Here is a 24770-nt window from a genome sequence, read left to right on the forward strand (position 1 = left end):
GCGCCACTGAGCATGGAGACTCTGAAATCCTCCTGGTTCGCGAGTGCATGGCCTCTGCGAAGAGTGCTGCGCCGTATACGCTCTTGTTGCCGCTGTTCCTCTCTCTGCTCTTCGTCTAGAGCGTCACGAAGCACGGCATGGTATTCTCGAGTGGCTGCTCGCTCCGTCTCAGCTTGCTCTTGCGTCATGTTACCTCGACGTTCTTCCTGGCGAACGCGCTCGCGTTCCTGGCGTTCTTCACGTTCATGAGGCGTTTCCTGCTGTCGTTGTTGTGCATGTTGTAGACGATCGGTCTCCTGCACGATCTCCCGTTGTTGCTCCGTTTGGTTAGATCTTCTGTTGGCCCGTCCTAAACGGTTTTCTTCGCGCACTGAGCTCCGTTCGGCTTCGGGGACTGACGCTCGACGTGCACGTTGGAGTTCTGCAGCTCTACGTCTCTGACGCTCGCGCTGGGATCCGGTCATGTTAGCCCTTCTAACTCGGGCTCGCTCTCTGTCGCGGGCTCGCGTGCGTTCTGTCTGAGACGCTGTCATTGCTGCGCGTCGCCTACGCGCTAGCTCCGCCGGGGTCGGGCCACGAACTTGCTCCGTTGTGCTGGTATCCGCCGCTACAACTGTTGAAGCAACAGACGCCGCCGCCGGGACCGAAGGTTGTTCTCTGCGGGCTGGTGGGGGCTCAACAGACGTATTCCCGGCCGCAACGTGACTCTCGCCCGCCGTGACAGTAGTGGCTGTGGCTGTCACGTTAAGCGCTTGAAATTCCTTGTTTAAGTTGTATCGTTTAGACCTTCGGCGCGCTTGGCGACGCTTTTTAGCGGCAGGCTCCTCTGGGGCAGCGGGAGTTGCGTTGATACGCTCATTGTCCCGCATGGCCTGCTCGATCTCCTCGCGCGTCCTTTTCCTTTTGACTCGACCAATTTTGACCTACGCACACGCAACAGAGTCACATGGCGCGTTAGACATAAAGTCTAAGAACACCGTCGCCATTTCCTGGGTCCTGTACACGCGCCCCGCCGCGGACACAGAAGCGCAAATAGGTGCGTCCACCTAAAGCACCGGTCCCATACACGACCACTGGCCCGGAGATGAGGCAGGTCACCCGGCTTCGCCGAGATCTGCCCCATTTACCCCGGATTGGGATGAGATTTCCCACGCCGCTGGCGGGCGGACGTGGGCACCTCAGGGTCGCGGCTCCCAAGAGCGGTCGCTGCGGCAAGGACACGCGAAATCCGACGTCGGCGGCGGGTGCCAGCTGCAGTCTTTCTTATCATCTTAAAATGGGTATTGCTACCCACTTTAGAGAAAGTAACGGTCAGTATAGTGGAGAGCTGCAGTACCCAAATGCCATTCTCCAAGGTAATTAAACTCGGGATGCAAGCAAGAGAGCAATGTTGCAGATTCGGGACGGCCTGCCTGGCATCTGTGCACCAACGGGGGAGTCTCGACTACATGGCCGTGTCGTGGAACCCACTGCAACTCCCCCGTGGCCCCACCGGAGTAGGCACCAGGCCGCCCTTAATCCCACACTATAATACCTCGACTGCCCTGAAGGTACCAGTTATCCCAACAGGCGGAACTCCCGAAACCGACACTTCTATTACAGTTAGGAAACTATGTAGCTAAGCGTACCTGAGTCCCTGTGCGGCGCTCGGGTCCTGTGGGGCTCGCAGCGGCGCCCGACGTCCGAGCGCTTCCTCGCTCCGCCGCGCGCGGAATTCAAAAAAGGAAATGTGAAGCTGAGGCAAATCAACCGGCCAATCACAGCACGAATAGAAATCACGCAAAAATAAGCCAGTCGGGAAGATGGTGGGATGCCATAGGGCAGGCTACTAATGCGTTAATGCAGGGCGGTAGGACGATGCGCTACGACAGGCTAAGGCCCGAAGACAGAGAACGGACTTACGGACAGACAAACAGACTGGAGACTCTGTTAGTTGTAGGGGACTAGCCGATCGCCGCCGCTTCGCGGCGGTGTGTGTGTGGTTAGTCATAGGCGGTTACGCTCGCTGTTCCAGCTCGCTCCACTATTTGTCATAGCCCCCTCCGCATCGCTCCGGTGGGTTTACAGTTCGGCGCAACCCGTTACGCTACTTGGCAATCCTTTCGTCTCAACCCGTTACGCTCGCTGTGCCAGCTCGCTCCACTACTGAACATACCGTTGCTCGCAACCCGTTCCGCTCGCTGTTCCAGCTTGCTCCACTACTTGCCATACCGTTCGTCTCAACCCGTTACGCTCGCTGTGACAGCTCGCTCCACTGCTGAAGATACCGTACGTTGCAACCCGTTGCCTACTGTTCGTCCTAACTCGTTACGGTCGCTGTGCCAGCTTGCTCCACTACTGAATATACCGTTCGTCCCAACCCGCTCCACTACTGAATATACCGTTCGTCACAACCCGTTACGCTCGCTGTGCCAGCTCGCGCCACTAAAACGGATAGCGCTCGGTACTTGTAGGTCCTGCGGCCTTGCAGGTCCGAAGTGCTTGAAGGTCCGGCGTACTTCAACGACAATTTATCGCAACCCGTTACACTCGCTGTGCCAGTTCGCTAGGCCACTACTTACCATACCGTTCATTGCAACCCGTTACGCTCGCTGTGCCAGGTCGGTGCTTGAAGGTCCCGCAGGTCGCGCTTGAAGGACCATTCATCGTAACCCGTTACGCTCGCTGTGCCAGCTCGCTTCACTACTGGATATACCGTTTGTCCCAACCCGTTACGCTCGCTGTTCCAGCTCGCTCTACTACTACGCGATCGCGTTCGGTGCACGAATGTCCAGCATGCTTGAAGGTCCTGCGTGCTTGAAGGTCCTGTGGAAGGTGCTTGAAGGTCCGGGTTCACCCCTGTCCAGCGCACGTCTTGTATTTCGCGCGCTGTATCGCGAAATGTGTGTGGCACCCCGAATAGCAATGTATTCTAACAGAGAGGGTTTCGGCCAATCACAGAGCAGTAATAATATATTATGTATTTATCTCACGCCCAGAAGGTCGTCGTCTATTAACTTTATCGACTTTAGGGCGCATATACTGGTTGCTATATCGCGCACGCAGCGCACCGTCGTCGCTGTGCGGCGCTCGCGTCCTGTGGGACACGCAGCGGCGCCCGCCGTCCACGCGCTTCCTCGCTCCGCCGCGCGCGGAATTCAAAAAAGGAAATGTGCGCGCTGAGGAAAATCGGCCAATCACAGCGCGTTATAATTATCACGCATGGCTATGCGTTGTAATTTCGGGCAAAGATAAGCCAGTCGGGATGATGGTGAGATTCCATAGGGCAGGCTACTAATGCGCTAATGCAGGGCGATAGGACGATGCTCTATGGCAGGCTGATGCCCCAAGGGCGGAATACGACGGACACCAGACAAACACACCGGATACTCTGTTAGTTGTAGTAGACTAGCCGATCGCCGCCGCTTCGCGGCGGTGTGTGTGTGGTTAGTCATAGGCGGTTACGCTCGCTGTTCCAGCTCGCTCCACTAATCGCGATAGCCCCCTCTGCTTCGCTCCGGAGGGTGTACCGTTCGTCCCAACCCGTTACGCTCTCTGTGCCAGCTTGCTCCACTACTGGACTTCCTGTTGGTCGCAACCCGTTACGCTCGCTGTTCCAGCTCGCTTCACTACTGGATATACCGTTCGTCCCAACCCGTTCCGCTCGCTGTTCCAGCTCGCTCCACTACTTGGCATACCGTTTGTCACAGCCCGTTACACTCGCTGTGCCACCTCGCTCCACTACTGGACTTCATGTTGGTCGCAACCCGTTACGCTCGCTGTTCCAGCTCGCTTCACTACTGGATATACCGTTCGTCCCAACCCGTTCCGCTCGCTGTTCCAGCTCGCTCCACTACTACGCGATCGCGTTCGGTGCTCGAATGTCCAGCATGATTGAAAGTCCAACGTGCTTGACGGTCGTGTGGGAGGTGCTTGAAGGTCCTGACTCACCCCTGTCCAGCGCACGTCTTGTATTTCGCGCGCTGTATCGCGAAATGTGTGTGGCACCCCGAATAGCAATATATTCTAACAGAGAGGGTTTCGGCCAATCACAGAGCAGTAATAATATATTATGTATTTATCAAGTCAACGCTCAGGCCCAGAAGGTCGTCGTCTATTAACTTTAGAGCACATATACAGGTTGCTATGTCGGACACGCAGCGCACCGTCGTCGCTGTGCGGCGCTCGCGTCCTGTGGGGCTCGCAGCGGCGCCCGACGTCCGAGCGCTTCCTCGCTCCGCCGCGCGCGGAATTCAAAAAAGGAAATGTGCGCGCTGAGGAAAATCGGCCAATCACAGCGCGTTATAATTATCACGCATGGCTATGCGTTGTAATTTCGGGCAAAGATAAGCCAGTCGGGATGATGGTGAGATTCCATAGGGCAGGCTACTAATGCGCTAATGCAGGGCGATAGGACGATGCTCTATGGCAGGCTAAGGCCCGAAGACAGAGAACGGACCTTCGGACAGACAAACACACCGGAGACTCTGTTAGTTGTAGTAGATACTGTAGTATCCATCGTACACAGACGGGTTACCTTTTCAGCAGATCGGTTGACGATTTCGGTCTGGATCAGATTATATTTGGTCGCATTTCTGATTTGTGTTCTCTAGATTTTAAGCCAGAGTTGTTGGGGCGATCCCCAAAACCCTCCCAATTTTGAAATGATAGCACCACAACAGATTTATATCTGCATTATACCCGTGCACTCATTTCACACCAAAACTGAATGCTGCTTGTGCCTCAATACACATTCAACACAATGATGGTCACGAAACACACTCACAAGAGCAAAAAACAGAAAGACCTACAATATTGCATACTAGAATATTACATATTACTTAGCTCAAACAGTCCTGTCGTATTGTTGGTTTGGTGCAATGATAGCTCGTGGAGCTAACGGGTGCATGCTTTCTCTCCCATCCAACGGGAACTAGGTCACTTTCGCCTTTGCGTCAAAAAGCACACAGGATAAGACCTACTCTCGCCGCAGTGGCTGATGCTTCAACGCGTTCGAGATCTTCGCTTGATAGTGATGAGATCAGGACGGTTTTGCGCCACCTGGGGTTCCCTGAACCATTTGGTGACGACGTTCAACTCGCAATTACGCGTGTGTGGATACCTCAGCTTGTGGTTTGATTTAGGTTTGATTAAACCAGCACTACGACAAGTCTATCTCCCAGTTAATCAACTTCATTTTTCTTCTTCTTCTTCTTCTTCTTCTTCTTTACTCGGCCCTTTTGCAAACTAAAACCATCCCTCTGGAGCAGCGACAAAATGGATCCCCAACTACGAGGCTGAGCTTGGTCTTCAGCCTTTGGGTTTTAGCGTTGCTGATGGAGAAATTACCGAGGCAAGATGCAAATTCTGTGAAGCGTTTGGCCGCGAAATTGCACATTGTACTGCATCGTTTGGGTCCGCCGCACTGCCGGCAAAGTGCTGCTGGTTCCGGCGTGAGTAGAAGCACATCCTGCCTCCGATACATGTAACAATTGGCAATTGGAGTGTCCATGTCTGTCGCTTGAGTCCACATGTCCCAGCTAATAACTAGTTGGTATTCTACAGCACGTCCTCGTCCTCGCGCGCACATGCTGGGAGCGGTAGATACAGTTCTGCTGCGTCGTGGAGTACGTGGGCTCGGCCACGCGGCCCAGCTCCACCATGCGAGCGAGCAAGTCGTTCGGATAAGCTGCCTGGTAGCTGTAGCTACTGTATGCGCTGGATGACGTGAAGGTCGAGCCGGTAGACGCTACGTTTTTTTTTTAGGGAGTTCAGCGATATGAAGCAAGTAAAGAACCCGCAAAGAACTAACCAACTATGCGATGAAAGGCCAACTCCAGTCGCTGCAGCACTTCAGTTTGCTGGATCTAGCTGAACACGTCGCTAAGAACGCACGTAGCTAAGAACGCACGTAGCTAAGACAATTCACTTGAATAATATATACCACGGGTATGCCTAATTTGGATTTTGAGCGGTTTGTATCGAACTAACTAATCCGCTTTTTTCCAGAATGCCTATTTGAGGTTAAATTAGGTAGGTAGGTATTTCTGCCTAATTTTGAGACGCCTGGAAATCGTACTCCAGTTCGAACTACGATGCGTCTTTACGGCAAAGCGTTGTTTGTGCGTGGAGTGCACCTGACAATGTTTGATATCTGCTCACGCGCTGAGTTCGGCGAGTCAAGCAAGGAGCACCAAAGCTTGACGCTTGGCGAGCAGCAAAGCCTGGTCTTTCGCGTCTTAAAACGTGGACCGTCAACCAAAACAGTGTGGTCACACAATTCACAGGTATGTCGAAAACGTGAAATTGCCATAATGACTATTAGCATCTCAGAGCGAAGCGGAGGTATACAATAACTTTAATCATCACATAACTTTTAAATATAATAATTGAAAAACTGACTTACAAATTCCAGAGCTTCCCCGTCCAAAGCACGACTTTCCATACTCTAATCGATAGAATCTGATCATGATCTAGATCCCAGATCCGAGAAAAAGTTATTAGCAGCCTACGTAGAAACTACTTCTTGACTACACAAGGACCAGATTTGATGAAAGTCTTTTGAGTCTGCATGATTCCGCATTCTTGCAATCTGTCGGGGGAGGGATTCAATAAATGACAAAACTCGGCGCGCCTCAGTGGAGTTACCTCGATACTTCTTGAAAACTTTGCTACTGAGCTCTCTTAAACCTAACGCATTCTGCCCCTCGTCGCACCACGTCATAGACCTTGCACTTTCAGTTTGTCGTGCCCTCTATACTGCAACTAACGGTACAAACGGACAACTTGAAGTCACACACATGGAAAGTGCACAGCTTTCCAACACGCCGTCCTCCGAAGATCACTTCTTCGGAACCTTCACAACCACCTTGCGTCCGACTTCCTGGCCCCTCAGTAAGCCCATACATTCAGCCGTGGGGCACTCGCACCTGCAACGGCCTTCAGATGGAACTTCAGATTCCAGCAGTTCTGTAAATGCAGCGTAAAAGTCGCAATACTTTCGTCATCATCAGCTGCGGCCTCTAGCCCATGAGCCTTATCTGCGAAATCAGAAATCTATGCGAAAGTTGCTTCATCGATATCATTTTTTTCTGCTAGTGCAGCGTACATAACTCGTCTTGCTTATGGGGAACGTACTCAATCAATCCTGGTCGATGCTTGCGCTGACATCTTTCTCCAATTGAACCGGCGTTCAACGAGGGCACCCCGCCCGCATTTTGTCGTTGATCTTTAGGCTCACCACTGCGGTTACGTGCTGATCCCGTATTGTGAGCACTGATAAATACTGGGAACTGACCTTCACCACTTAAAATGCGCCGGTCAGGTATAGAGACTTCACAGTCAATGTTGTGACGAGGCTCGCTCGGATCTTTCCGGCGAACCCGTCAATAGTCTGCCCCCAACGCACTCTATGTCCCACGCGCGACCCTTAGTGGATGGGAGGGGGCAGCTGGCTTCAAGGAACCGTCGCTTCAATAAGAACTGGCTCGGAGAACATGGACACAGTCTCGGCCGAAGCCTCAGGTCTCAGCTGGGAGTCTCGGCCATTTTGCTGCAACTGCTGCGACTCTGAAGGCACGATGACTGAAGTTAACTATGGATTGGATTGACTCCTGTAACGTTTGGATTGCGGTCACCCCGCTGAGCTCAGACGTCCCGGATAGACACCTGTTGATGGATGGATGCGCGGTAAACTGAGCCGACCTGGTCTCAGCTGAACTCGCTATGGATCGGCTGAGATTCGGTCAGCTTTGGTGGTGAAGGTGCTGAAGTCTCCAAGTCTCAGCTGGAAGAATTGAATTCCCCGGGTCTCAGCTTGGATCACTGAGACTAGCTGGTTTCAGATGAAGTCAGTTGGTTTCAGATTTCACTACTATGAGCCTAGGTGGTCTCAGCCGGAACAGCTGGAATCTGTATGTCTCGGCTCAGATGTTTCAGCGGGATGTGCTTGGGCTCAGCGGACATTCCGGAGTCTCAGTTTGGCGACCCAGGTCTCAGATGATGCGGACACTGGTGGACACTTATGCCGAGGACCTCAGTTGGAATCTCGCCTGAGACTATGGGGTCTCAGAATTGCCGATGGGTACACGGTGAATGCGCGCTGCTGGAGGTCGCGTCATCAATGATGACGGACTCACATATCAGCGGAGATGGGACGAGCTGTACCCAGCTTACGACACACTTTTGACCAATTAGTCACCGGGGATCAGCTACTCACCACTGAAGCTTCCTTGAAGATCTGCTGAACCCATGCCTGACCACGGTGGATTTTGCTGAGCTTGGCTCATTATTGGCTATAACTCATGTTGAAGGGCCGAATGCCTTAGGCACACCGGCAGCTCTCAGGATGGTCTTAGCAGCCTTTGTGAGTGCTCTCCAAATGGCGCTGTGTGCCCCCACTTGTAGGTCTTTGCTTGCATGTGTAATAATTGAATCAGAATCGAATTTGCCCCGAAAGACGCAAGTGGGAGTGTTTCCTTGTGTAAAAGGGTGTCGAGGACCGGTTCCAAGTCCCATATAGTCTTTTTGGGTGTGCCTTGGTGTGAGGAGGAGCTTAATTAGCTATTTTTTTATTATTACGTGTTATGGACGACATTACCGACACATATTTCATATTTCGGGGAGTCAGTGACTCCCCTGAGGTTTCGGCGGAGCGATTGCGCGGGGGATGCGATTGGCTCGAGTCTTCGGTGGGATTGCTAGATTTCGCTTGTATTTGAGCGTGGTGCGCAGGTGCAGAGCGAGAACCCAAACTACGAACAGGTTCAAACCGAGCCAATTTTCTCGGGGCCACTCTAGGTCTGAGGGGCGAGTGAAGACCTGTGGAAGCGGATCCCAGCTGGAGCCGCCGGAGGAAGTGAAGAAGCTACGGAGACCAGGTCCAAGGTCTCGGAAGAGGTAGACAAGTTACGTGTGGAGTGTTGTGTTTGTATCGAAGAAAACCAGGGGAAGATTGGGTTAGACACGTGCGAGCTGAGACCTGTTGAGTGGGGAGCACGTTTCGTTTGGAGAGAACTGGAGACATCTGAAGTGGGAACAAGGTTGCTGTGGCTGGCTGACGTCTGGGCCCAAAGCGTAGCCGTAGGAAGAACCGTCGAAGGGGGTGCACACGCCGCACCTGGCCAAGCACCTGAGCTGGGAAGTTTCATCCGAGCCGTTGTTGGGCTCAGCTGAGGTATTTCAGCTGAGACCCCAAGACTCTGAGCCGTCTGTGGTCTAGTTCGACGTTCGGCGGTCTACGTTTATTCAAGGTTCGATCTGGAAAGACGGGAAGCCGCGCCTCCCCACAAAGCACTGGATTATGTGGCTGGTTTCCCTCAGCCTCACTTTCTCTAGTGTCAGTTTCCTCAAACTCCCTGAGTTCATTTTCCACCCACCGCAGCTCCTCGGTAGTTCGTAGCACCTCGAGCGATCTGCGGTGACCGGCATTTTCGATCGACCCCTCGATACGCTTGGAGCGCTCAGTAGTCTCGCTTTCAGCCTGGTCCGGACGATCTAAACCGGTTTACTGTCCAGGTTGACGTACGATAATTCCGCAACGGCGGCCGCTGTTTCTTCGGCGTGGCGATCCTTAAACACGACGTCTTCATTATATCTGGCGTGGGGAGCGACTCCAACTATGCGCGTGTCAGGATAGTACAACTTGCAACCAAACCGTCCTTCTTGATATCCATAAACATAACCAACCTTACTGTGGGGAGCGAACTTCTTTCGTGAAGGTCCGACCTTGCTGTGAGCGTACGCCAAACATTCGAATCGTCGAATATGGTGCAGGTCAGTGTGTCGTCCCCACATTGCTCCGTAGGGAGTTTTTTCTATCGCACGTGTATACCCCCGGTTCTTTATGCAGATCGCTGTCTGCGCTGCATCTATCCAGAATGACATAGGAAAGCCCGAGTGGGTCATCATAGTATTCTGCATAGCAGTTAGCGTCTGGTGGGATCACTCACACAAATTGAGATGTGACGTGCTCTTCGACTTCCTGGCGTGTTCGATCCGGTGTAGCTTGTACCAGTCGCCAATCGCGTCGTTCCAGAACTTACCCAGGTCAGCCTTAATCACCACATGCTGCGGGCACGTATGGCCGAGCCGCTCATGTCATCTCTGCAATTTGGCTACGCCGTCGTGCATCGTAAAATTCACGTACGTGTCCGGCTGCTTTTCGTCAGGCGTCCCGTGCAGGAAGTTATTATTTGCACTAATGAAGTACATCCTGACGTCATCTCGTTGTACTTCAAGGCTGGGCACAGCTTCCTTTTCCATTGAGTAAATGTGCGATCGGAATCATAGTGAACGTTGAAGCTCTGGTCTTCCTGTTTCGACTGCGAAATAAGGCTTTCGTGTCTCTCAGCATAGTATACGCCCTCCAGCTGAAGAGATTCTAATTTACCCTGGATTTCGAACCGTTCCGATGCCTTCAGCTTGTGTTCATCCATGGCAACTTAGGATCAATTTCCTTTGGTCCCCATCCAGATCCTTGTATTTGACGAAGTAGCTCTTGTCCTCTACAAGGTGTCGATTAGCGGTACAATCAAAACACCATCGACTAATAGAGTACGGCATATCGTCCGAGGTTTCATTAAAACAGCGTCGGCGCGGAAACCATCATCGCCAGGTCTTGGTGTCCACACGTCTGTCCGTATCAAGTTCCCACCCAGGCTAGGCTTCTCCTCGTTTGACTTATCGTCGGTCTGCCTGCTTGCTCGAACCGTAGAGGGACGCGATACTGGTTGGTGTCTGGCGGTACCAGCTTCTACCGTGAATTTTGCGTGGGAAATATTTGGATTTCTGCTGCGATCTTGTGTCTGCACCCACTCTCCGCGTCCGAGCATACAAATTTTCGATGTCCTGTTTCAAAGCAAAGGACACCCTCCCTCCGACATGTCCTTCTGTCTCTGCACGGCTTTTTCACTTATCACCTTCTGCTTCGTTTGCGCTTGTTGACCTTGATCAGCGGGTAGATAGTGGGTCAGTCTCTTCTTCCCCACACTAACTCGGTCTTCACGACCTCCTTTCTTGCCGGTAATGTTTGCACTGGGTCTATTCTGCTCTTGTTCCAGAGCGGTATTCTGTTCGAGGATTATAATCATGGCCCTGGCATCAAGCGGGGTTGTCATTTCAGCAGTACCAAAAAGCGTGAACGTGTGCAACTCCTGGTAATACTCGAACTGTGACATCGAGCGAACCAAAATATCAACCATCCAGGCATCGCTAACACCAGCGTCGAGAGCGAGCAGTTGCTCCTGTGGTGAAGCGATTTCTGACTCCACACCAAGGTACATAATTCGGTGACCAGAGCCAGTCCGGCCCAAGTTTGTACACGGGACATTGACCCGGGTAGTTTCGCCGAAGAGGTCAGCGAGCTAAAGGGTTGGTCAGCGAAGTGACTTAGTTTTAGTATGGAAGAGGCCGTAACAGCCCATGTTCATTAGATATTTGTATAGGGACCTGAGGGAGGGCCGTTGAGCCCAGCAAAGCAAACATAAATACAGAGTGGAATTTACGGGGTCCAACGCAAGCGCCACGCGGCGACTCTTCGAGGTACGACCGTCCCCGTAGGACTAGATTATGCCCACCGTTAAGATCGGCTTACCGAAGTGACGGAAGTGATCTGGGCCACCCGGCAAGTCCAAGAAGCGTGTGTGAGTGTGTGGTGGTTTCTGGACCTCTCCCCTCAGGGCAAGGAGCTCGTCGAGCGTACGAGCGCGGGTTTTCGGCCCGCCAGCGAATTAAGGTCAGTGAGGCTTTGCACTGACGGCCCGTCAAGGCGAAAGCCGCCGTCCATCCTTTGGTGGAGAGCATGGGTTCAAGGAGGAGGAGGAGAAGGAGAAGAAGAGGTAATCGTTTGGTGGAGGGCACGGGTTCAAGGAGGGGAAGGAGAAGAAGAAGGAGAAGGAGAAGAAGAGGTGGACAAAGTAAGGGGAGCGTGCTGTGTGCTCGTGGCACGGCTCCTGGTAGGGCTTGGCAGGTGTCTAGGGAGGAGCCACTACACCGCTGTAAACGGACTGGGCGATCTTCGGACCACCCGACAAGCATACGCTCAACGAGTGTACGTGTGGGAGTGGGAAGCAAACGATTTTGGCATGTCTGCTACACCGCAACTGGTGCCGCGACCACGGAACAGGGTGGTTGCGGCACGTTTTTTTAGGTACCTTATAAGTCAACGAGCAAACAGGTGAAGATGGTCAAGACGCCGACAAGCGCGCGAAGCGGAACGCCAGCGACGGCTGGGGGAAGGTCAAGCGCGCGGCCGAGAAGTGCGAACGCGACAACGAGGGCGACGGCCAGCACGCTGCGCTCTGTGAAGTTCGACCAGGTCGACGGTCATGGCCATGGAAGTGGGGTTGACGAAGATGGAAGTGAAGATGAAGCGGAAATGAAGGGCTCAGTGCCGATGCTGGATGATGATGAGGTCGACGAATTAACAGTGGTCGTCGAAAAACCTGGCACACCGCACCCGATTGCCCGCCGACTGGAAGCCGAGCTCGACAAACTTACTCCAGCTCGCAATCTGGCGCTCAACGAGCGGTCGACCACAGGAAGTCGGCCGCCGGTGAACGGAGATACTCCGAATGCGTACAATATACTGGGACAAATCGGTCGGTCAATGACCGACACCAGCGCGTGGGTGATGACGTTCGCGCCGAAGAAAGTCAGCGGAGCCAAATGGGTGACGCTCAAGAAGGAGTTGGCCACACCAATCGACAGTTCTAGCCTGACCCAGCCCGGCGAGCAAACGAAGCGGTTGCTGGAGGCGATGCGCTTTGAGTGCGCTGTAGTGCCATCCAAGGTCGCACTGGCTCCGTGGGACCTCACCGAAGTTAGTACGGTCCTCACCAAGTAGAAGCGGAAACTGAAAGATGTGTTCGGTGAACGTAGAACGTCGACGGTACGGAAACTCGGCGATGTCGATCCAAGCACGGTCCCGCTGCCGACGACGCCGAAGGAATCGTGGATGGGTCCTCTTCTGCGAACTCCCGACACGAACCGAAACGTCTTCAGCAATATCACCGACACACCATACTTTATGGACTCGTACATGGTCACGCCAAAGAAGGGTCGCGGGAGTAGACGAATTTCACCAGCGGTTCCATTGGAGACGATGATGACAATGATTTCAATGAAGAACCCGAATATGCGGACCCCTGCGAGGACCTGGCTGCGCAAGTCACCAGCGAGAGGATGAAGACGGAACTCATCGAATTAAGCTGACGCACCATATCTCGCTCAGCAAGCTGTCGAAGTTCTCCAGGACCCGTAACCGAGGTGAGCGGTCACTGCGGTGGCTCAAGAAGTTCATCTATGAAATGGAGGGAACGAACACCTCGCAGAACCGCTGGTGTGAGCCGTTGCAACTGTGCATGGAGGGCGGCGCCAGCAATTGGGTCCGCTAGCTCCCGAAGAAGACGCGCAGCAGGTGGTCATTGCTGTGCGAGGCGTTTATGTCTTGCTACTGCTCGCAGTACGACCAGACAGCTGAACACCGATACTACACCGCCAAGCGGGACGAGGACGAATACATCTGTGACTACGTGTTGCGCTTAAATGGCTACGCCCGCGCGGCGAAAATAATGTACGAGACGCGCGGCCCTATCGAAGCGAGGCACGTCAAGCGCTTCCTCGACACGTATGAAGACGAAAGGCTAGTTCGACAACTGATTCCCCAGCGATTCGACAATATCGCTAAGTTGGAATCGGCCATTAATGACACTATGGCCGCCGATCGCAGACGCAGAGACCGAGGCAGCGGCGCACGTAAACCTGTGCGTGAAGGAAGTCGACGAAATGACTCCGGAAGGCGCGACGATCGTCGAAGCGATAGGGACGACCGCCGGGGTGACAGCCGAAACCGCCGTGATAACCGCAATGCCAGGCAAGTCACCGTAGCCGAAGCATCTGTCGACGAACTTTACGACACCTGGCAAGACCGTATGACAATTACATCATGCCGCCGACCCACCTCCGAAGACTACTCGGACGTGAGCGATCCCTCAGATTGTTCACCCAGTTCCGACTATGAGTCCGACACCGACTATGTCGACGTGGCTGAGACCGGGCATAGTCAGCGAATCAATGCCCCTAGTCGCACGGACACAGCAGTGGGCGAAGGGCGTCGGGATGACGCTCGGCGAGTTAAGTGGAGCGACCAGGACAGGCGTGGACGCCCTGAGTATGGGCCGTGTGCGGCCTGCGGCGATCCGCGGCGCTCAGCGAAACGGTGCTTCCGGCGGTGCAAGTTTTGCACGCAAGTACACCCGAATGGTCAATGCGAACACCACAAACTCTACGAGGAGGCAGTCAAATTCCTGAAATCGAAGCTCGACAAGGCCTCCCTTCCGTCGGTGCTTCAACGCATATTTTCCAGCAATTTAAATGAGCGCACCCGCCAACTATAACTGGGTTGGGCACTGACGGGCTGCCGCAGTTGGCGGAGCCGGCGATTGAAGCGAACTTCGTGTTCGCCGCTGTTCGGCGAAGCGAAAGGCAGGAAAATTATGATGCGACGGAGGCTGAACGTGACAATGACAGAAGACTTAGCGCGGTCGACGAATTAGCGATACTGGAACCAAGTCAGGAGGTCGGCGAATACACCAGAATTACCACAAGTGTGACGGTGCGCGAGACGAGGGCACCGCGGGACCGGGCGGTAATACTGCTTCAAGGTGAACGCCAGGGGAGGTGGTCAAGGACGCGGTTTAATAAACGCTCGCGGATGCGAGCACTTGTGATGGGAGCAGTAAATGACAGGAGGACTAAGATATTGCTAGACACGGGCGGGAATGTGAGCGCGGTCAACGAATCTTTTGCGAGAAGATTGCGGCTGAGACGGAGCGTGAATGCAGACAAGCGAATTGACATCCAAGGTATCGCTAAAGACAAGGTCTGGACGAATGAGCGCCCCGTGGTCAATGTCACTCTCGGCTGGGAGCTCGTCTACAAATTTGAGGTATGGATAATACTAGGCCAAACTCGACTACATTTAATGCACTCGTAATGCCACACCACGCGGGGGTGGACGTCATCATCGGGACAAATTCCATGATACCGGCGGGAGTTAGGTTGGATCTTTTCCGGTCAACGATGCAGATTCCCGACGAAATAGTGGTACCACTGATTAAGCCACAAAGGGAACCCGACGAACGGAGTTCAGGACAGCATGTACCAGGGCGTCCATCGAAAGCAATGGAAGTAGCCTCGGGCGAGATCGTCGATTTCAAGTTGCAGCGCAAACCGCCAAACGAGGCCAAACATGCGTTCTGGATTCGGCGAACCAAGGATTTAGTCCCAACTATTGTGCTGGGAAGTCCGGTCGGCCCGCTAGAGTCAGGTTGACAAATGTTACCGAACACCAAGTCTGGTGTCCAGATCACTTGACGTTTGTATGGTGGATGCCACGTGGAGATCTGCCAATCGACAATGGATATGTGCAACTCCACACCAAGAAATATCGCGAGTGGTAGATTATCGCCTACGGAGGGGCGAAAACCAAGCGCCTGCTGGAGCAAGAACGCTATTTCTACGAGGAAAGGCTGGTAAGACAACCCCCAGCAGTAGAAAGGAAGGCATATGCACCACCGGGAGGCACTCACAGGCGACCTGACGACGCCTCACATGGACTCACCTGCGAAGAACAGTGGAAGAAGATCGGTGATCTAGCCGATAGAGTCGCAGGACGAGAAGGAGGGGTTATCGATGAAGTTTCGCCGAGTTGAACAGAGAGCAAAGTATCAGACGGAGCACGGGGGTTAAGCTTTCCCCTGGCTGCCACGTGACTCGGCGGTGAGCTCTGCCCCCTCAACAAAATAAAAACGCATGTGAAGACCCACGGGTCCCACTCGATGATGATCGAGCCACACAGCTATTCAGTGTCCTGTATACGTGACAGTCGCCAGCTTGCTAGAACTCAACCAAGAATTAGGAGGTTCGACTGCGGATGACCAGCTCGACGATCTACGACTCCGCTACGCTGCTTCCGCGGAAGCCCTCGCGTCGGACAGCGACAACACCGAGGAGGACGAGTTTGAGCATGAAGCAGCGGAGATACGCTTTGAGGATTACGCACATGAACTTGCTTTCCTGCCCGACCTCACCACACCAGCCTCGACGAATTTGGATTGTGGATTGCCGAACGTGAAGAACCCGGCGTTGGATCCGGTGCGTCAGCGCCGACTTGTCGAGCCACTGCACAGACATGAAGAAATCATGCTTGCTAGTGGAAATGCACTACCGCCGCCGGCATATGGTGTGGTATGTGACATCGATGTGCGAGGCCACGCCCCAACCAAGCAGCGAGTTCGGCTAATTCCGTTAAAATACCTGAGGAAGCTTTATGAGTTACTGAAAGGGTTGCTAGAGGTTGGACTAATTGCGTTCTCGAGCAGTCCATGGGCCTTACCGATCGTATTCGTGCTAAAAGAGAACGTCAAGCTATACGGCTGTGCATCGACTGCAAGATGGTGAATGCCAGTACCCTCATCATGGAATACTCTAAGCCGTTGGTCGACGATTTACTGACTGAAATGGAGAGTTACCTATGGTTCTGCTCGCTGGATCCAGCCAGCGGTGTTTGGGCGATCATGATGACGATACGTGCCCGGTGGGTGTCAGCGTTCGTCATTTCGAGTGGTTGCGCATGCCGTTTGGCCTTAAAAAACGCGCCTATGATTTACCAGCGGATGATTGATAACACACTGTGGGGTTATGTACAGCCAAAAGGAGGCTGGGAAGCGTTCGCTCAGCGAATGAAGCAAGCTGAAGCGAAGGCGCAAGTCCTGCGCAAGGAGTTCGTGGTGCGGCCTCGTGGCTCGCCGAGCGTCGACCAACACAGCTTGCATATAAAGTATGAGGCTGACGACTTGGCCCTCACCGAGACAGACCCGCTTACGGATTTGATTAATAATCCAGATGCCGACATGTTTGCGACTGGCGAACCGGATCAGTCCCGGCTGGTGCCGGTATTCCATCGTCGGTCTTTCGTCGACGACATTTGTTCGGTGAAGCATCGTTCGACGAGTGTTTGATGATCTTGGACCGGCTTCTATCCCGATTCGGCGAGTGCCGGATCAGTGTCAGCTTCACGGCGAGCATATTTGTCCAGTCCAAGGTCGATTTTGTGTCACACAAAGTCACCAGCTACGGTATCCAAGCCGACAGCAAGAAACTTGCTGTCATTGCTGAGTTACCCTTCCCCTCGTCGAAGAAAGGAATGCGGTCATTTCTGGGAGCACTAAATTACTATGGACGATTCATCCAGGGGCTGGCTGTCTATGGTGCACTACTATACCGAACTAAAGAGAGCGACTTTGCACCCGGGGGTGACCTCCGGGTGGCCCGTAATGCCTCCTCTCCACTACGGCAGAAAGTCGCCGAATCACCGATCCTACGGCATTTCGACGGCACCAAAGAGGTGCATATACTGTTTTACGCCAATGAGTGGGCGCTGAGCAGTACACCCATGCAAATGCATGACGACCTGCTCCACCCGGTCCGATTTTGCGGTCGGGTGCTCAAGGAGAATGAGTTCAACCACCACCCAGCAGAAAAGGAGGTATTGGCTCTCCTCCAGGTGCTCAAGGTATGCAACACGCTGCTCGCGGGGAAGACACTCCACATTTATACCCGCTTCTCGACCTTGAAATGGGTATTCCAGTCCAAACCATTGTTTGGCAGGTCGGTGTAATTCGCAGTATTCCTATCGCAGTGGCATCTGAAAGTCAAGCGGGTCCGAGAACGAGATATTGAGTTCGCCAAGCTATTGTAATCGTCGATCACGCCGTTCGTGACGCTCGACGAGGCGGTGGCACCTCTCGCGTCGCCCTCGAATAGATCAGTGAGTGTACGAATGGCCTCGTACCTTCTCTATGCGAGCGAGTCACGTGACTACGAAGGTTACGTCCTATCCTTTGATGGGTCAGCGAAAACAGAGAAGCAAGGCGGACATGGGAATTGCTCCGGATTCTGTGGCGACTACCGGTGTGGGACATTGTGATCGCCGCGAGTGCGCATCTGCCATCAACGACAGTCAATATCGCCGAGTATACTGGCATGAACAATGGGGTCAATGAGCCGATAGAACATGGGGGTGATCGATTTAATAATTGTCGGCGATTCAAGACTTGCAATCCAGCAATCCATGGGGGTGATCGCATGCCGGAAAGAGATGCAGCATATGAAATTGGTGCAGCATAAACAACTCACGGCAACACTCAACTCAGTGCGGTATCTACGCGCAATCAGAGCGTACAACACATCGGCCGATTCTTTGGCCACCGAAGCACTGGAGAGCCAAGTCACCAAGGTGGTGCTCAGCAAAACAAGGAAGACCGAGCTCAAAGCACTCAACAGGATCTCGGAGGTACTGTACGTCGACGAGCAAACAGCTACCGACGCAGACCTGAACGCCTAACGAGCGACGGAGAGCAGGCAGCCAACAGCGAACGAAGTCAATGAAACACCGTAAGTCACCGTTGTAACAAGGAGTCACAGCCAGCGGGTGAAGCCTACAGGCGCGAACAATCAACGAACTATTCCTCGAAGGAAGAGGTCAACGAAAACCAGTCAGCGAAACAGTGTAAACGCATCCGGCACATCGCCAGGCTCGGCGAGCAAACAGACTCTGCTGGACCGAATCCAGCGACAACCGAAGTCGTCAGTGAATTGCTGGACCCGGTGATAGTACCGTCAGAGCGTATACGATGCGTCAGAGTTGCCCAGGACGAAGAAAGGCGGTGGACAGACTTGAAAACCTACCTCCGGGGTGACATGAAGTCCCTCAGCTTCACACAGGCGACCAGTGCAAGCAAGCTCGCCGACCGGTTTGTCCCGGGCGAAGAGGATGTGTTGTGCTATGTGGGACAAGGACGCAAGCTCGACGAAATTGGCGCCACAGAAGCTCAGCTATGGTTGACGGTACCGACGACTATGATCGCCGAAGTCCTGCAGAGTTGCCACGACTCGATCGAGGGAGACCACCAAGGAATCGCGCGCACGTTTCACCAGGTCAAGAAAGATTACTATTAGGTTGGGCTCTACACGGCAGTAACGCGCTACGTCCGTGCCTGTGCAGATTACAGCACAAGTAAAGGCAAACCACACCTAAGGGGTTACTCGCCGGGCAATGTGCTCGCCGACCGCCCGTTTTAGCTGTTGTCAATGGATTTTGTGGCACAATTGCCGAAGACTCGGTGAGGTAACACATCGCTGCTGCTATTCCAATGCTCTTTCACTGGGTATGAAATCGCCAAGGCTATGACCAATACCAAGCCACAAGACGTCGCCGACGTCTTTAAGGAATGCGTATTTTGTCGCTTTCGTGCTCCCTCCATGATCCGACATGACCGCGATCCGAGGTTCATGAGCGAAACCTTCAAAGTGTTCCTCGATCTAATTCAGTCGAGGTCGCGGGCGACGCTCAGCTACCGACCCCAAGCAAACGGACAACAAGAACGCTCATTAAAATCGGTGATCCAAGCCGTGAATGTGTACGTAAAAGACCCACTCCAGCAAGACTGGGACGAGATTGCTGAGAAAATGGTGTACGCGATTAATAATTCGATGGATACAACAAGTAAAGAGACACCATTCTACCTCGTCCATGGCTAGGATGCTCAATCAACGTTGAAGGCAATGACAAGCTCGCTGAGACTCGGCGATGGCGGCAAGAGTGACGCAGCAGCTTGGAGACGCGAAGCTAGCCGACAGCACGAAATCGCACTATCTATGACAAAGTACTACCTAGCAACAGAGAAGACTCGGCGAGCGAAGGAACACAATGAGGCTGTGAGCAGGATGGAACGGCTAGCGGTACCAATCGGAGAGAGAAGCGAACCGGCGGGCGAACTCACTTATCGACCACTGTTCCAACCGGGGAGCCGAGTGTGGTTGCTTATGGAACGAGTGAAACCCGGCCTGGTGAAAAAGCTCGCTCGCCGATGGCATGGACATTTCCGCATTAAGCGCAATGTAGAAGAGTTTGCATACGAGCTCGAGCTGCCAAACAAAGCCGGCTACTGATTCTATCCAGTGGTGCACGTGTCCAGACTGAAGGCCGAAAACGAGGATGATCGTCGACCAACCGCAGAACTTGTCGAAGGACTCGACGAAGATGAAAGGTTCGACTTCGATGAGGAACTGTTGCCTGAATGCAGCTGGGAACCAGGAGCCGGAGACGATAAGTACATCGTCGAAGCCATTCTTGACGACCGGTGGCATCTTTCGACAGGCACAGAACGCACCCAGCGCGAATTCCACGTTAAGTGGCGAGGCTACGACGAACCGACTTGGGAACCAGTATCAAATTTATCGTGCGGAGGTCCACTGTTGACTACCCCCTCCAGCGCAATCGCGAGAACCGCTTCCAAATGGTTCAAGTCGCCGATGAAAGTTAGCAACAGCGCCAGGAATCCATTGACGGTGGGTACAGGCCGTCGAACTAAGGATTTGAGCTGCTGTACCACAGATTGACCTCGGTGAGGGTGGGTACAGGTCCTCGTCGAGTGTATCACGACTGCACCAACTACTGCATAAACTGATCTGAGTTTGATTGATATGGAATGGGCGCTGTCCGGAAAAGAAGCCAACACTACGAAAAGAAAGGAACCTCTAACTACGACTGCATCACAATACTACTTGAAGCTTGACGAACCACGCAGCTCGGCGAAGAACGAGAAATTAAGCGGAGTGAACGATGTTCGGTGGAACGAACGAGGTTTGACCCGGGCGATTTAGTGGAACTTCGGTCGCCGGATGCAGAACTGGTGGCTCGGGATCATCGACCAACGGCTCATCTTCGGCCAGCCTGCCGACAGCGTCTGCCTCCATGCCCGCCGGTACGAATAGTGGAAACTGGGGATGAGTGGGCGAAAATGATGTTATATGGGTGACGCCTGGGTGTATTGAGCTACCAGATCCGCCAAGGCTCGTGGCTGTCAATCTTGGCTAGCTCGGCGTTCCAGTTGGCCGACTTCCGGAACCATGAAAGGTTCACAAGAGGACAGAATGGGACCGCAGGATCAAAGCATACCTCTGTATAGAGTAAAGGAGCCGGCTGGTCGTCGATCTTGTGGTTCACGTCATCCACAACAGTATCGCCGCGCTCTTTCATCTTGAAGCGTTGAAGATCCGAACGCTGCTTGCGATCGTGATAATACTGGTTCAACTTCAACCATAATTCCGTGAACTTCTCGTCAGGGTTTTTCGAACCCAAGTACGTGTCGGCGAGCCAGATGTTAACACTGGAATCAGCAATCCAATGCATCCGCTCCCAGAGCGCCAAAAACAAGTCCCTGCGAGCGACACCACGCGATCGGCAGAGGCCGAGACTGAGCGACTCCAAAGGCGAGCTGGGCTTCTTAGACCGTTTGCCCTTCTCCATAGGAGGAAAGACATCCAGCACAGTATCGTCGACGAAGATCATGCTATTGGGGAAACGGTAAAAAAAAACACACACGCCAAGGATGCTTGGGGCTGTTGAAATTAGTGAAAGCCACCAACCCGGCGATTGAACATGGCGTTGGCCGCACTCGTTCACCATTGTCAGTCTTCTCGTAGACCACCCTAGGGACGCACGCGGCCAAGATTTTGTCCCAACACCGGCGGGGGGCCTTGTGGAAGAACGCCAGACATCGAAGACGCTTCATCGGCCCGATTCGTGAGATTCCAACCGAGTCGACTACGCCGCGCGAGCCACTAACACCTTTACATCTGTATGATGATGAGGGGGGGGCATCCACCTGCTTGACTCGGGCCTTCTATTTGGACTTGGACACCTTGGTTTCGGTCGCCGACGCTGCCGGCGCTGAACTCGGCGATTCAACCTTGGACTCCTCTGGCTTGGCAGATTTAGCTCCAGATTTCTTCTTAGAAGCGGCTGTGGGATGGCTCGCTGAGATTTTCTTCGATGATTTCGTTGACCGAGCTGGAACATTCGAAGGTGTGGTCGACGACGCAACCTTGGTCTTCCCAACACGAACAGACTGAAACGGAGGAGGCACTGAAACTGGCGCCTGGACGGCGGAAGCTGTTGATCCCGTCTCTGCAACCTGGGTAGGGACACCACCGAGTGAGCGATGATCAGACACCGCATCAGAATCACTCGATGACTCAGCGAGTCTCGTCGGCAAGTGGGGAGAAGTTGCAGCAAGCCTGTCTCTCGCCGACTTCGTCTCGCCGTCCGACTCGAAAAAAACCTGGCTGTCTTCGGAACCCTCGTCCTCGCTTCCATCAGGATCACTGGGACTCCAAGCCGGATGCCACCTAGGAGGAAAAACCCGGATCATGGCGGAGTTGTTGGTGAGACGAGAAGGTTTGGCACCGAGCGAGGCAAAGGTAGAAGCTGCCTCGGTCTTCTTCGCCGGCGAATTGTCGGTAATAAGAGGCGTACCAGGGCAGAAAAACCAAGTTCTTCAGTCGGAGCATCCGACGCGGTTGAAATATCCGGCGATTTGGTGGAGGCCTTTGGAGAAACACCGGCCACTGTCTTATCGCCCTGATGTTGGGAAGAGCACTCCCCGACCGCCAGCGAATTAGGCTCGGCCGCTTCCGAAGTCGACAGCGCCGCTCGATCGACAACCGAGGTTAGCTCAGCAACGACCTCAAACACCCGGGACTCGTCGGCAGTAGTCTCGACGAACGAAGCATCACCAAACACCTCAGTGTCACTCGCACACATCTGGGCGCACACCTCTCGCTGAATTGCAAATCCATTCAACCCTGCAGCCTGGGTAGGATAACGAGAAGACAGAGCAGTGTCGCCGACGGGTGAAGCCGAGGCTGGGACCCCACCGACGACAGTCTCTGGGCTCGCCGACCGATCCGATTTCTTCTGTTTCGGCTACCGATTCTTTATGACCGACGCCTTCTGTCTCGGCGGAACAGCTTCCTGAGCCAGCTGGCGACGAACACGTGAGGCCTTCTTCTGCTTCTTCGCCTTCGTCGCCGGACGAGGAGAGTCCTCGTCGCCTAATGTACAGGACGAGTCTGCGTCTGGATCCCGGGACCGACGCCTTTTGGAGCGAGCAACGACCGGCGAAGGAGATGGCGAACGAGCGACCTCGGGTGGAACGGAAGCCGGCGACGGGGACTACCCGCGCGAGCAGACGGGGCCGATGTGCTGGCGTGTGAGAAGCCCAGCGATTGCTGGGCTCGCTCCAGAATCCGATCAGCATGCGACGACCTCGCTTGAAGACTGCGCTCAAAATTGTCCGACTGCTGTCTCGGCGAGTGAACAGGCACACTTCGCGGCGGATGAAAAGTCCACGGGAGCCCCAACTCGGACAACAGGCCCCGACGACCTAAGTTGAGGCCGAGAAAGGGGAGCGGGCGTGCCGGGGGTAGCTGGAGGCGGTAAAGGCAGGGTATACTGCCCAGCGTCACCGAACACTCCAAGTCTGGCTTGACGCAATGTCTCGGAAGCGTCATCAAAAGCCGCAAGTTCGTCCGCTATCAAGCCTGGCATCGGCTGACCTGAACATAAGCTCGACGAGAGGAAAGATCGATGAGCGCGTGAACGACGACCGCATAGACACGAAGAACATACCGAGTATCGCAGCGACTGCCACGAAAGGGTTCTGCCTCTGGGATTCGCTGACTAGCGGCGAGAACTTGAGAGCTCGGACCAAGGTGCGGATGTTGCGATCTTTGTCTTGTAGTCAGCGCTTCAGGAGGGCGTACCCCGTCCCGTCCTGCATGAAGATCGCCTCGGACAGCTGCTGGACTTGCGCGTTCAACTCGTAACAGCGCCCGACGAGGAGCTGACGATTCGCTGAGTCTCGGCGATCATCGTGCATCTGGGCCGCGATCAGGCGGTTCTTGTCTTGGACCTCAGCAGCATGACGTGCACGCTCGGCTTGAAACCAAGTCCGCTTAGTATCCAGCAGGGTCAAGCTCATCTCTCCTTTGACGCTGCGGTATTGCATGCGAGCCAACTGCTCCTTGAGAGACCGAGCGAGCGCAGAGGAGGTCTTCGACAATTCACGGTAGCGGGCAATTTCCTTGGACGCTTCACGAAGGCTATGATACAGAAGGTCCGCCCGAGTACGCTCAGCGAACGCTTCTGCTTGCTTCTCGCCAGCCACAGAAGTCGGATGACGAGGCCCTCCAGCACAGGCAGCAACTCGTCGATCGACGAGGCACCTTGCAGCCGGCGATAGAGTTCGGGCGAAGGATCAACGGGAGGTTTGGCAAACATGTACGCGAGCTGTTTGCACATCTTGGTCTCGCGCTCAGCCATCAAGAACTCCAGGCGGTCATTGCGGAGCGCTAACACTCGCTCCAAGTCGGTGAGAGTCAGTGGGCGAGCCTGCATCGCCTCCGGCCCCGAGGTCAGCGGAGGCGCGGCCGGCGCAAGAAGCCCTGACGCCGACAGCACGCGTGGTCGTTCGACCTACACCGTGAGAGACGTGCTGGAGGTCGGAGGAGCTGCGGAGACAGCGGCTGCAGGCGACTCCTCGCTCACCGGCGCGAGACTCGAAGTCAAGTCAATCACCGCCTGCCAGACGGTCGCGGGAACAAGGCGACGAAAGGTGAGCAGACGGGTCGGTAGGAAAGATGATGCGTAAGGTGACAACTTACCGGAGGGGGCGCAGGAGGTGGAGGGTCACCCGTAGCGCCTCTCATGGTGTCAGCGACGTGGGTGCTCGGCGAACCGGCAGTTGGTATTTCGATGGAGAAGAAAATCGCTGTCCGAGAGTGATAATCAGGACACTCGCCAGATAGGTTCGGGTCCCGATCAGGAGGGTTGTGGTGAAGCGATTTCTGATTCCACACCAAGGTACATAATTCGGTGACCAGAG

Source organism: Phytophthora cinnamomi (genome assembly GCF_018691715.1).
Source record: "Phytophthora cinnamomi strain GKB4 chromosome Unknown Contig13, whole genome shotgun sequence".
Classification (NCBI taxonomy): Eukaryota; Oomycota; class Peronosporomycetes; order Peronosporales; family Peronosporaceae; genus Phytophthora; species Phytophthora cinnamomi.